Here is a 14,781-nt window from a genome sequence, read left to right as displayed (position 1 = left end):
AAAAGTTATAGGGTTCAGAAGAGGACAATTGTAAACGTATAAATTTTCCTGCATGTAGTTATGATTTTTTCGACAAAAGTATGACGAAATCAAACCTATATTTTAATTGTATGGACCTACAGAATAAACATAAGGTGTCATCTGTACCAAAAAATTTACTGCGTAGAAACGGAAGCCACCAAAAGTTACAAAATTGTGTTTTTTCTTCAATTTTTTTGCACAATGATTTTTTTTTCTGGTTCGTCGTAAATTTTTGGATAAAATGACTGATGTCATTACAAAGAAGAATTGGTGGCGCAAAAAATAAGCCATCATATGGATTTTTAGGTGCAAAATTGAAAGAGTTATGATTTTTTAAAGGTAAGGAGGAAAAAATGAAAGCACAAAAACGGAAAAACCCCTGGTCGTTAAGGGGTTAAGCTTTTCTACTGCGTCTCATAGAACTGGGTGAATATGTGAAAGGGCCTCAAGAGGGTAATAATAGAATTTTATCAGACCTATAAGCTCGCTCGGTATTGGAATCAACATATGGCCCCCGCTTTTGCAGAACTCTTACTGTATCTAGAATAATGCTACTAACTGATTGGAAAAAGAGGTTATTCAAATGAGGGTCCCGCTAAATTTCAGTGTATCTGGTGTCCTTAGATAGACATGTGTGGGCTTCCCTCCCAACATATTTTGCGGACACCTTTTATAATTTTTTGTTCTTAATAAATGTTAACAGGAGATTTCACTAAATACTGCCAAAGTGACCTTCTTACCTTTTTCTACTATTGAGTGCTAAGGATGGTATCTGAGCTTTTTCACAGCTCCTTTATGCTAGATTGGGGGTCCTTAAGTTCTATGCTGTTTGAGTGTATTATGTGTTATGGATTTACTTCTTCTTAAAAGTGGAGTATGTATATTTTTAGTATGCACCAAGGCCCTGACCTTCAAGATATAACCCTGAACAGTATCATTCAGTTCAAACTTTGGTTATTCTTTCTAGGACTTCCCCGTAGGACAAAAATACATAATTTCTAAAGAACAAAAAAAAAAAAAAAAGGTAAGTGATAAGCGCATTAAGAAGGATTTATTACAAGAAACCAACTGATGCATTAAACCAGTCTGTACATTTGAATAATGCAGTTTGTAGGCACAATTATAATAATATTGAGAATAATATTCTTTACGGAGACCCTATTTAAAACTTATTCTATGACAAATAAAGCTTTCAAGGCAGAGTTTTAATTGCTTCAATATTGGAAGTAGCTGAGCTACAATATTAAAGGGGTTCTCAATGCATACTCTTCCACTGTGGTGTCCCGGTACTGTATTGCGTACCGTACCTAGTGTAGGGGTCCCCAAAGTCAGAGTAACTACGCTCAGGTAGGGTCCCCCAGGTGGGACAGCCCCTAGTCGCCTCTCCTCTACTCTAATTCCACAATGTTGATACATGTACATATTTAGTAATAATGTATATTTAAGATAATGTATTGTACTTACCTTGTTTAGCGTCGCAGGACCTTCGGTCATGTGACTATGTTAATATCCTCAATGGTATGTTGGAGGACCTTTGGAGGTCATTGGGTCACATGTTACCCATAATGCTTTGTAATGGTGATTGACACAAGTATGGACCAATTAGCACTAGTCCAGCCTATGCCCATATAAGGGAGCTGTAGCCAATTAACGCTTTCTTGGGTTGCTGCTCTCGTGGATGCCGGACTAGCAGGACGGATCTGTGCGACTTGAAAAGACACGCTAGGCCTGAAAACCTGCCGGCCTCAGCGGAACTAAACCGTGAGTTCTAAACTACCCCTGCTAAAGCTAGCGTGACTACTGGACCGCAACTAAATCCCCTAAATCCAGTGTAACATTGCATATTATCCTAAAGACTCTAAATTGCTAAAGTCCCAACCTTTGTCAATCTCCAAAGAAAGCTTGCATGTATAGCAACTGTTCCGGTTATGAAGCTTGCATAAAATCTTCAGTAAAAGTTACAACTGTTTCAGCAAACTCTCCAGTTATGGGCATTCCATTATTATCTACCTCCCTATTGCTCTTGGGAAGGGTGGCGGTAGGACAAGCATTACTGAGGAGCCCTCACCCCGGCATCATGAATAGCAAGGGTTAACAAGCACCCTTTAGTCACCGCACAGCTACACTCCCCATACCCTATTCCCCCAGGCTATCACATAGCTTTTTGGTGTCCTACGAACAGGACTCGGGTGTGTGCCTACAGCTGTTGCCACCAAGTAAAGTGTACTCCCCCCTATGTAAAAGACTGTATTAATGTGTTACGAAGCATCATCCAAAAGTACGGAATCATGTGTATGGTGCCACGTGCAGAGAGCACATGTTAAAAGTAGGGGGGGAGGCGAAAATGTATTTGCTGCGACAATGTGTAAAGTGAGAAGTGAATGTATGCTATGATCCTCTGGTCCATTCAGCGATGCAAGAGTTTACCCGCGTGAGCGAAGAAAGCCAGCGCTGCGTTACGACCATCCCCTGGGTGTGGCTACCAAGTAAATGTGGTGCAGCCAAAGGGGAACTTAAATTCACTGCTGTTGCTTCCGGGGGGACCGGAAGTCGTAGCTGCACCGATGATGTCCTTCCGGCCGGCAACCATTTTGGAGAAGCCCATTAAAAAAAGGAGCCCTGCACAGCGACCTCTTCAGTCTGCACAAAGGAGAGCCGGAAGGTACAGACATGGCGGCGAGCAGCGTTCCACGTGGCGTGCGCGCCAAGATGGCACCGGAACAAAGGAAAGTTGCGGCGGTTGCAGCCCAACTGTTCCACAGTCTTGCCGATCGCCTGCAGCGGTTATCATTGGATGAAAAAGGGAGCCTGCAATCTTCCCCCACTGCCCGATGATGATGACGACGACTGGCCGGATACCCCTCCAGGGGAATTCCCTGGGACATCTGGAGCACCTTCACCGGTGAGACTGTCCCCTCACCACCGGACATGGGGTTCATGGGCTGAGATCTCGACGGAGGAGTCCTCTGTAAGTACACCATCAGAGGCTGCCTTCTCTTCCTCCACCAGCCCTGAGCCAGAAAAACCCCTGTCCGCTTTGCAGAGTACACGACCGCGCTCACCAAAAATGCCCCAAGAGGTCTTTGGGGATCAACCTGATTTGATCCGGTACATGCATGATGTTCTTCAAGCCCTGCCTGGGAAGCCCCTTCCACCGCTCCCTAAGGAACAGAGGGAAAGGGCCCATCAGGAGGCCGAAATAGCCGACTTGATGGAAAAGTTAAAGGCCTTACACAGAGAACTTTATGCACCTAAGCGTGTCCATCTGCCTCATGAGGAGAGGATCCACTATCAAGAAAACTCCAAAGAGCTGGAGGCACTCTTCATCCGCATGTTGGATCATCCCCGAGAAGGGGAGAAGCCCTTGGAATGTCATAGAGCAACAGTGGCCAAGTTTGGTCAGAGGTTACGGTACCCTCATTGATTGCCACACCGGCTATACCAACCTCGTAACCCGGCGAGCTGTACAGAGGCCATATCTCCACAAAAAGTTCAATTCCCTGGAGGTGGGTGAGACAGTGGAGTACACCCCCGTCCAGGGCCTGCGAGGAGAGTGGGCTGCCGCAGTCACCAGACCAGCCGCTCCAATCCAGCTTCCTTTCAAGCACTTTCCTTCCACTGATTGGGAGGCAGACCCCTTCCAAGTGAGGCCAAAATGGCCTGCTCCTAATGCCTCCACCTACGAACCCGAGGAGGAATTACTACAGCAGCAGCCACTCCCTTCTACCTTCAGCAAAGTACCCAGGCCTACTCCTATTAAGGAGGTTTGGCCTACCCAGCAGGTACCAACCAATGTACCTAGGCCTACTCCCGACACATAGGTTTGGCCTGCCCACCAGGTACCAACGAAAGTGCTGTGGCCCACTCCCAACGAGAAGGTGGGGCCAAATAAACCAGCACCAACTGTTAGTCTCAATCCTACAGTGTCACACTCTACCCTTACTAATGTGGAGTGGGAGAGCCACATTAACTCTTTGCCTGCTTGTGATCCTGAGAGGGGTAGAGGCTCCAGGCGAGGAGCAGGACATCATCGTAAGAGTTTTGTCTGAATCGACACTTATTTTGTCTTAAAGTTTTTGTCTCCACAGACTTTCTGCAATGTTTAAGAAGTGTGCCTAGCAGGACTATGCTAAGACTTTTCAAGTTGAAACCATAACCATCAAGCTTTTGTGCCTGGTCCTTAGACCAAGAGACTCCTAGGAGATTCGTAAGTGTGTGCCCGGCTAATAGCTCTAGCGGTGATATTTGGACTCTTAGTGCAGGTGGACTGCTGATCCTTGCACGTCTGTTTACATGTATATACCTCAATAGTAACGTGACATTCTTTACTAAAATTGCACTTATCAGGTGAATGCACCTGAATCCTGTTGGTGTGTTTAATAAATATTTATGCTAAGGTAACTCAATGTAAATGGTTATTGTACACAGAAAAATTAGCCTTGTACACGTGTACATAAAAAACGTAAATAATAGGTGTTGTAGTAGTTGCTAGTAGGGGGCTTTCTCAGCTCCTCTGAGGATAACCTTTCTGTCACCCATCACTATCACCTTCTCAAAGGTCCACTCAGGGAAAACTACCCCTAAGGTATCAAGACTGACCTCTCACATAGTACTACACACATAGTACCTCAAAATAATCACTTAAGTGTACTTACCTCACTTAAATTGAGTACACCAAACAACAAAAAAAATCATCTCACACTCAAGTAAATGCTTTGGGAGTTGTAGCTAATGTCCTTTTCCAATTCCTGCCACTGTTATGTACACTAACTCTTCTCTCTCCTATGTGTGCGAGATGCCCTGCCTGGCCAGTAGGTGCTCTTGCGAGCTAAAAAGAATGCACATAATCAAAAGGTAACCTTGGTAAGGTTTATCAATTGTGTTCTAGGGATAAGAGCGTGTAGCCAATGGACCCTAGTAGCCAGTTTATTGGTAGAAAGTCTCAGGCAAGCCAGTAAAGTTCTCAGTGTACTAAACAGGTAACTAAAATGGCAAAAATGTATAGTGAGATTCTTGGGTTGCTGCTCTCGTGGATGCCGGATTAGCAGGACAGATGTGCGCAACTGCAAAGACACGCTAGGCCTGAAAACCTGCCGGTCTCAGGGGAACTAAACCGTGAGTTCTAAACTACCCCCGCAAAAGGTAGTGTGACTACTGGACCGCAACTAAATCCAGTGGAACAGCGCATATTATCCTAAAGACTCTAAATTGCTAAAGTCCCAACCTTTGTCAATCTCCAAAGAAAATGTGCATGTATAGCAACTGTTCCGGTTATGATGCTTGCATAAAATCTTCAGTAAAAGTTACAACTGTTTCAGCAAACTCTCCGGTTGTGGACATTCCATTATTATCTACCTCCCTATCGCTCTTGGGAAGGATGGCGGTAGGAAAAACATTACTGAGGAGCCCTCACCCTGGCGTCACGAATAGCAAGGGTAAACAAGTCACCGTACAGCTACACTCCCCATACCCTACTCCCCCAGGCTATCACACCACCATATGTGGTATTGGGTGTGAGGAGATGCAATTGTGCACTATTTGGAACAGTTGCAAGGGCACCTGCACGACTCCCATTTAGTAGTTATACTAAGGACAAAGCAAACAAAGACAGCACAAGCACCTGGGTAAAGACCATATCTTATTTGGCTATGCAGAGACAGCAGAGGGGAAACAGAAAAAAGCCAGGGTGCTTAGTGATCTTAAAAACAGAGAAAAAATGCAAAAGATCCAAGAAAAAACATTAAGTGGCACTCACCCGGTGATCATGAAAAACTTCATAGCTTTATTGAAAATCCAACTTCAAAAACACCTTAGAGCGACCAAGGAGCTCCTCTGTCACTTTCCTAGTGCCTGCACTTGTTTTTAAAGATGGACGTGCAATAAATCTATAACGTTTTTAATCATCAATGGACATTCATTATTAAGTATTGCAGGTCCTACTAGAATGTGTTCATCACTGAATTGCTTGCAGGATCAAGGGTGAAGTGATATCTGACGTAACCATGTGGCCGGCTGAGCTTACTGAAAAGGAAAAAGTTACATCTGTCATGCTTCTCCAAGTTCTACATTGCAACCAGACATGATGCTCTTGTACTCTTCCTTAAAGGGGTACTCCAGGGAAGTTAAGTAAAATATATTGCCCCAAAGCCTCCACAATACCTATTCTGTATCCCCTGTAGTTATTCATGTGGTTTTGGAAGCTCCTTTGGCCCCTGATGTCTATTTAATACCTTTTCCTTGTTTGCAGCACAGACTACTACTCCCAGAAGTCAGTGCCGGTCTGTGTAATGGCTGCCGGCCAACTGCTTTCACTATCTGTGTGCATGATTACACTGCAGCTCACACACTGTACAGGTCATTTCTTTCAGACTATCCTTCCTCCAACAATAAATCCTGCTGTGCTCTGAATAGCAGAAGTCAGTGATTAGATATTCAGCAGAAAAACAGCAGCTATGTTCTCAGCTGTAACTATAAATCTTCACTGCTTTGCGCTCACACAGGGAGGGGAGGGGGAGATGAGGTGTGGCTGTACAGCCAGGGCTCTAGGCCAAACAGAAATCAAACGGAAATCAGGTGGCGTTGTTCTGGAGGGTGGGGGCTAGTCTCCGTGAGGGGTTTACACCAAGACAAGGTGGATTTGAGAATTACATTTTTATCTCATTTCCTGCCTGCAAGTGACAGCTGAAAGAAACTGCTGTATAGAGTTAATGAATGATGGTTAGACAAATACATAGGTTGGTGAGAGGGAATGGATGGGCTATGGGTTTAGTTACTCTTCAAAGTGCCTTTTTTGAGCCCTTCTTGGTCTTCTCCAGATTATCGCTAATATCCCTGATTGATGAAGGTCCTGAAGAGACTACAGCTATCTGTGCAGATCCCTTAGGCTATGTTCAGATGTCAGAAATTCTGCATAGATGTGGAATTCCACATCCGGATTAGCTTGGCTGGAATTTCCGCGTCTTTCCACATCTATGAAGAATTTCCGCAGACTTCGTGAAGAATTTCAGCATGAATTCCGCATGAATCCACATTGCACTGAAAAAAAGGCTTTTTTTTTTTAAATACTCTTAAAGCGTTACTGTCACATAGCCATGTCAAATGTTTTGATCAGTCAGTGTCTCAGTGCTGAGACCCCCACCAATCTCTAGATATAGCTGGTAGAAGCGCACATAATCCATTTAAAAGAAAACAGGCTCCATTGTAGTCTATAGACTAACTGCCACATTGGGCACTAGTGATATCAGCCAAACCTGTAGAGATCTGTAGACAGTGTTTCAAAGTTCTTGCTCCTTGTTGGTACAGAATATGGTACGTACTAGAAGGTGGAGATGTCTTTGACACAGCTTTTGGCCAGTACTAATTCTCCTATTAGAGATTAAGGCCTTTTACAGGCAAATATCCCTGGTTTGACTGATGTTCCTTGTCATGTTTCAAGGTTCTTTAGTGGACCAGACTTTGACTTTACAGGGTAGCTACCTATAGGTGGCAAATGCAAGAGAAAGAAAGTTATGTTTCTCCATGGAAACTAATAAAGTCTGTTTGGCCCACATATTTCTATCTAGAAATAATACACTTAACAGTATCTTTAATATATGCCAAAAACATTTTATGTCTAGGCAGAACAAAATAACAAAAAAAATAATAATAATAAAATCCGTCAGAGTAATTGTTACGGAATCCAGTTTGTAAAAGAAACATTCAGGAACAAGTGGATATAAATTGATGCAGAAGTAAAGAGCAAGTTCCAAACCATTGATCTTCCAGCTTTATCATCCTTGTCCATTCTCACAGAGCTGAATGTATGGTTGGCAAAAGTTCCTGCAAATGCAAACAGCAAGAATCTTCTTGGACGACTGAAGTACAAAACCAAAAGAATATTTTGGTAAAGAAGAAAAGATCCTATGACTATCATCAGCAGCTTTTGCTTCTGGAACTGGCCCTTTCATGGACACCCAACTATAATACAAGGTTGTACATGGACGACCATTTGGATGATCGTAACACGAGTAAAAATTTGCAACATAGTTTTCTAATAAGAACAAGTTAACCGTTTTTATAGTAGGGAAAATTATATTGCTTTAGTTCTGGTGCTTAGACGACAATCTATCATAATATTATAGTCAGGTCTAATTTATATTCTAACTACATCACATGTTGCAGTTCATTATGCAGCCCGTGTGCCAATGTCAGACTAATATTAAATGACTGTAACAATTGGAATTCACAATGCATTCAAGCTAGTGTCTAAATAAGGATGTGCGCATCCCTCACCAAGTACAAGGCAATTTGGAGAATAACAAGCCATCTGCTGTAGTATAAAACATTGCTAACAGGAGATGGAAAAATTCTGTCTTCTTTTTTTTCTTCTATTCCTTCCTATATTACTTTTGTAAATCCTTCCATTCTCCTTTCCTTTTTGCTCCAATAATGCCTTCTTTCCCCACTAAAGTCGATTTTTTTACATTCTTTCCTACCTTCCATGGAGGCAGCTTTTAACATCAGAATCCTTCCCTGCAATGTGACGCTTTTAGGACCGGTTAGAAAACTGTATACAGGGCAAAAATTTGCTGACCGGAGTCAGCGTTTGAAATTAATGGGGTTCGTGCTGGATTCGGACGTTATATGGGAGCAGACGGTTTTCGCTCCTTCCAACGGATCCGGCACCCGTACACTACAAACGTAATGTAAACCTACCCTTACCTAGCTCTGTAGATATATTTTATTATATCCCCTCTTGCTGACATGGTTCCTGAACCCCAGCTGTGCTGTAGAAGCAGTGGTCAAGTCACGCTCTGCCCGGAAGTCCTAAAGGCTCTCTGCTCTCTTCAGCTTGGAAACTGTCAGCAGGGCCAGAATGGCCATTAAGTACACTGGGCATTTGCCTAGTGGTTCAGGCTGTCCACAGGACCAGGACACATTTAAATATAAGTGCATCTTAATATTGGGCCTATAGTTAAAGAGTACCTGTCACCAAACTAAACTTTTAATATATTGTTCCTTATGTTATTATAAGACACTTTTTGCTATATACTTGCTGTTAAAATACACAATCTTTATATGTTTTTAAACGGCCACTAGATGGCTCTATTCTGTTCCCAAATAGTTAATTGGTCTCCACCCAGACTTGCAGAAGTTCAAACTCAGGAAGTGTGTACCAGGCATGGCGAGTCTCAGCTCTCACAGGCTTCAGTGGTGTCCTCCCTGCTGGGGAACGCCTTCTTTCTCCTGCTGGGAGCTCACACAATGAGAGCAAGGGGAAAGGTATGATACAGGGCTTTTTAATGCTCAGATTTTTTTTTTCTTTTTTAGGACAGGAGAAGTGTTAGGAGTAATTAGTGAATATAATCTGAGTTAGTTTAGAAAATATGGTTTGATGACAGGTACTCTTTAACCCCTTAACAATGCAGGACGTAAATGTACGTCCTGTGAGCTGGTACTTAACGCACCAGGACATACATTTACGTCCTAAGCATAACCGCGAGCATCGGAGCGATGCTCGCGTCATGCGCGGCAGGTCCCGGCTGCTATCAGCAGCCAGGGACCCTCTGGTAATGGCGGACATCTGCGATTGCGCGGATATCCGCCATTGACCCCTCAGATGCCATGATCAATACAGATCATGGCATCTGCAGCATCGCGGTACTTTAAATGGATGATCGGATCACCCGCAGCGCTACCGCGGTGATCCGATCATCCAGCATGGCGGCCGTAGGTCCCCTCCCCTTGCTCCGGAGGTCTCCCAGGGTCTTCTGCTCTGGTCTGCGATCGAGCAGACCAGAGCAGAAGATGACCGATAATGCTGATCAGTGCTGTGTCCTATACATAGCACTGAACAGTATTAGCAATCGAATGATTGCTATAAATAGTAACCTATTTGGACTATTAAAGTGTAAAAATAAAAGTAAAAAATAAAAGTAAAAAAAATTTGAAAAACCCCCTCCCCCAATAAAAACACAAATTGTCCCATTTTCCCTATTTCACCCCCCAAAAAGTGTAAAAAAAATTATTTTATATACATATTTGGTATTGTCGCATGCGTAAATATCCCAACTATTAAAATAAAATGTTAATGATACCGTACGGTGAACGGCGTGAACGTAAAAAATAATGTCCAAAATAGCTGCTTTTATTTAATAACATTTTATTCCCAAAAAAATTAATTAAAAAAGTATTAAAAGTTTTATATAAGCAAATAAGGTATCAATAAAAAGTAAAGATCACGGCGCAAAAAAAATGAGCCCTCATACCGCCGCTTATACGGAAAAATGAAAAGGTTATAGGTCTTCAAAATAGGGGGATTTTAAACATACTAATTTGGTTAGTTTGCGTTTGCGATTTTTTTTAAGCGCAACATTAATGGAAAAGTATATTATCATGGTTATCATTTTATTGGTATTGACCCAAAGAATAAAAAACACATGTCATTTTTACCATAAATTGTAAGGCATGAAAACAAAACCTTCCAAAATTTGCTAAATTGCGGTTTTCTTTTTAATTTCCCCACGAAAATAAAAAAAATTTTTTTGCTTGTGCTATACATTTTATGGTAAAGTGAGTGATGGCATTACAACGAACAACTGGTTCTGCAAAAACAAGCCCTCATACTAGTCTGTGGATGAAAATATAAAACAGTTATGATTTTTTGAAGGCGAGGAGGAAAAAACAAAAATGTAAAAATAAGGCCAAAATGGGCTGAGTCCTTAAAGGGGTACTCCACCCTTAGATGTCAGATCGCCGGGGTCGCGCTGCTGGGGACCCTGGGCATCGCTGCTGCAGCACCCCGCTATTGGGATCCCAATCAATCCAAACTTTTAAAAATGTGTGCATGACAGGAATGCTTTAAAGGATCCCCAATGATAAGTAGTCTCAGGATGCAGTTGTGTGGGAAATCTTTGAGGTAAGCTTTTGATTCCCCTACACCACCATTACTTCTAAAAGGATACTTTACACAATCCTCATGGGTTGCAAAAGTATAAAGTAAAGAGTTTATGCACTTGTGTTTTTGGCGGACAATTTTGTATAAGTGAATGTTTTACCCCTTAAATTTAGAATAGGGACTAAGCCAAAATCTCATCCAAAAGGAGAATATCCATCTGTAGATATCTGTTTACTGTTGAGGAACAAGGATCATGATAAAAAGTTGGGTTAGAAACCTTGCATGTGGCACAAATGGGAAAATGTATCTCATTGAGGAGACCACTGTCACGATTCGGCTTACAGGTTGTGAATCCACTGTGTCAGCGAGGGATTGGCGTGGACCGTGCCGGTGGACCGGTTCTAAGTGGCTACTGGTGTTCACCTGGTAGCAACCAGGTCGTATCCACTAGCAACGGCTCAACCTCGCTGACTGCTGAGAAGGCGTGGGACAGAAGGACTAGGCAGAGGCAAGGTCAGACGTAGCAGAAGGTCGGGGCAGGCGGCAAGGTTCGTAGTCAATATGGATAGCAGGAGATCAGGTAACACAGGCTTGGACAACACTAAACGCTTTCACTGGCACAAGGCAACAAGATCCAGCAAGGGAGTGCAGGGGAAGTGAGGTGATATAGCCAGGGAGCAGGTGGAAGCTAATCAGGCTAATTGGGCCAGGCACCAATCATAGGTGCACTGGCCCTTTAAGTCTCAGAGAGCTGGCACGCGCGCGCCCTAGAGAGCGGAGCCGCGCGCGCCAGCACATGACAGCCGGGGACCAGGACGGGTAAGTGACTTGGGATGCGATTTGCGAGCGGGCGCGTCCCGCTATGCGAATCGCATCCCCGCCGGCAATGTCAGTGCAGCGCTCCCGGTCAGTGGGTCTGACTGGGGCGCTGCAGGGAGAGAGACTCCGTGAGCGCTCCGGGGAGGAGCAGGGACCCGGAGCGCTCGGCGTAACAGTACCCCCCCCCTTAGGTCTCCCCCTTTTTTTGTCCGGCAACTGCTTTACCTGGGACGAGGACACCGGGAGTAAATGTAGGGTTTCCTCAAAGGCAGGCAGTACAGCAGGAGTGGGAATGGGGAGGGAGGGCAGAGGGTGAAGCTTGGCACGGGGCAGGGTGTCAACAGGACGGGGGCCATGAGGAGGCAAGGCACAGTCCAGATAAGCCTTGGGGGGACCAGGTGTAGGAGGAGGCACTGAGGCTTGCCTGACGGGACTGGGAGGGGGGGAGAGGCATTTCTTGTGGCAAGCAGAGTCCCAGTTCTTGATCTCCCCGGTGGTCCAGTCAAGGGTGGGAGAATGGTGCTGGAGCCATGGCAGACCGAGAAGGACCTCAGAGGTGCAGTTGGGAAGGACGAAAAATTCAATCATTTCGTGATGGGGTCCAATGCACATTAAGAGGGGTTTTGTGCGGTAACGCACGATGCAATCCAATCTAACTCCGTTGACCGCGGAAATGTAGAGCGGCTTGACGAGACGGGTCACCGGGATGCAGAATTTATTCACCAAAGAATCCAGAATAAAATTCCCAGAGGCACCAGAGTCCAAGCAGGCCACGGCTGAGAGGGAGGAGTTGGCAGAAGGGGAAATCCGCACGGGCACCGTGAGACGTGGAGAAGCAGACTTCGAACCAAGAGACGCCACACCCACGTGAGCTGGGTGCGTGCGTGCTTTTCCTAGACGTGGAGGACGAATAGGGCAATCCACCAAGAAATGTTCGGTACTGGCACAGTACAGACAAAGATTTTCTTCCCTACGGCGATTCCTCTCTTCCTGGGTCAGGCGAGACCGATCCACTTGCATGGCCTCCTCGGCGGGAGGCCCAGGCGTAGATTGCAAAGGATACTGTGGGAGAGGTGCCCAGAGATCTAAGTCTTTTTCCTGGCGGAGCTCCTGGTGTCTCTCAGAAAAACGCATGTCAATGCGGGTTGCCAAATGGATAAGTTCTTGCAGGTTGGCAGGAATCTCTCGTGCGGCCAGCACATCCTTGATGTTACTGGATAGGCCTTTTTTAAAGGTCGCGCAGAGAGCCTCGTTATTCCAAGATAATTCGGAAGCGAGAGTACGAAATTGGATGGCGTACTCGCCTACTGAAGAATTACCCTGGACCAGGTTCAGCAGGGCAGTCTCGGCAGAAGAAGCTCGGGCTGGTTCCTCGAAGACACTACGGACTTCAGCGAAGAAGGACTGGACTGTGGCTGTGGCAGGATCATTGCGGTCCCAGAGCGGTGTGGCCCAAGACAAGGCCTTTCCTGAAAGAAGGCTCACTACGAACGCCACCTTAGACCATTCTGTAGGAAACAAGTCCGACAACATCTCCATATGCAGGGAACATTGAGACAAAAATCCACGGCAGAGTCTAGAGTCCCCATCAAATTTGTCCGGCAGGGACAAGCGGAGGTTAGGAGCGGCCACTCGCTGCGGAGGAGGTGCAGGAGCTGGCGGAGGAGATGGTTGCTGCTGTAGCAGAGGCAGAAGTTGCTGTAACGTGGCGGTCAACTGCGACAGCTGCTGTCCTTGTTGGGCAATTTGCTGCGATTGCTGAGCGACCACTATGGTAAGGTCAGCGAGACTTGGCAATGGCACCTCAGTGGGATCCATGGCCGGATCTACTGTCACGATTCGGCTTACAGGTTGTGGATCCACTGTGTCAGCGAGGGATTGGCGTGGACCGTGCCGGTGGACCGGTTCTAAGTGGCTACTGGTGTTCACCAGAGCCCGCCGCAAAGCGGGATGGTCTTGCTGCGGTGGTAGCAACCAGGTCGTATCCACTAGCAACGGCTCAACCTCGCTGACTGCTGAGAAGGCGTGGGACAGAAGGACTAGGCAGAGGCAAGGTCAGACGTAGCAGAAGGTCGGGGCAGGCGGCAAGGTTCGTAGTCAATATGGATAGCAGGAGATCAGGTAACACAGGCTTGGACAACAACGCTAAACGCTTTCACTGGCACAAGGCAACAAGATCCAGCAAGGGAGTGCAGGGGAAGTGAGGTGATATAGCCAGGGAGCAGGTGGAAGCTAATCAGGCTAATTGGGCCAGGCACCAATCATAGGTGCACTGGCCCTTTAAGTCTCAGAGAGCTGGCGCGCTCGCACCCTAGAGAGCGGAGCTGCGCGCGCCAGCACATGACAGCCGGGGACCGGGACGGGTAAGTGACTTGGGATGCGATTCGCGAGCGGGCGCGTCCCGCTATGCGAATCGCATCCCCGCCGGCAATGTCAGTGCAGCGCTCCCGGTCAGCGGGTCTGACCGGGGCGCTGCAGGGAGAGAGACGCCGTGAGCGCTCCGGGGAGGAGCAGGGACCCGGAGCGCTCGGCGTTACAACCACTAAGCTAACATAGGGAGTCTTATAAGCCAGACAATCCAACAGGGGAGAAAGATGGATGCAAAATAGCTCTCTCCAGAAGAAGGCAGTCTCCTTAGGGTGACACATTCGATTAAGTTGACAACCCCATAAACCTGCACTTTCAATAGAAATCTATGCTCTTTCTGTGTATATAAATGCTGGGATTTCCCTATCTTTTTTGCCATTGTTATTTTTTTTTTTACTAATGAAGATTCTGAATATGGCAACCTATTTTTCAAATAGGTTCTTCTATTTGGAAAACCCCTGTCCATGTTCTTTATTGGGGTATATGAAAGCCAAGCATAAGAATCCCTCTTTATGAGACACTGAAGAGCAAGCAGTGGTCCTGGCAAACTTGGGCCCTTCTTCTGAATGACTGCAATTTAATATTACACTTTCACTGCAGTGTCTTACCAAATCTATTATGACCTTTTGACGAGACAGGTTATTTTTTTATTTTTTTTATATTGACATTTTCCATTGCATTGATATTATTAAGAATTA

Source organism: Hyla sarda, chromosome 4, assembly GCF_029499605.1.
Source record: "Hyla sarda isolate aHylSar1 chromosome 4, aHylSar1.hap1, whole genome shotgun sequence".
NCBI lineage: Eukaryota > Metazoa > Chordata > Amphibia > Anura > Hylidae > Hyla > Hyla sarda.
Note: the sequence above shows the minus strand (reverse complement) of the source record.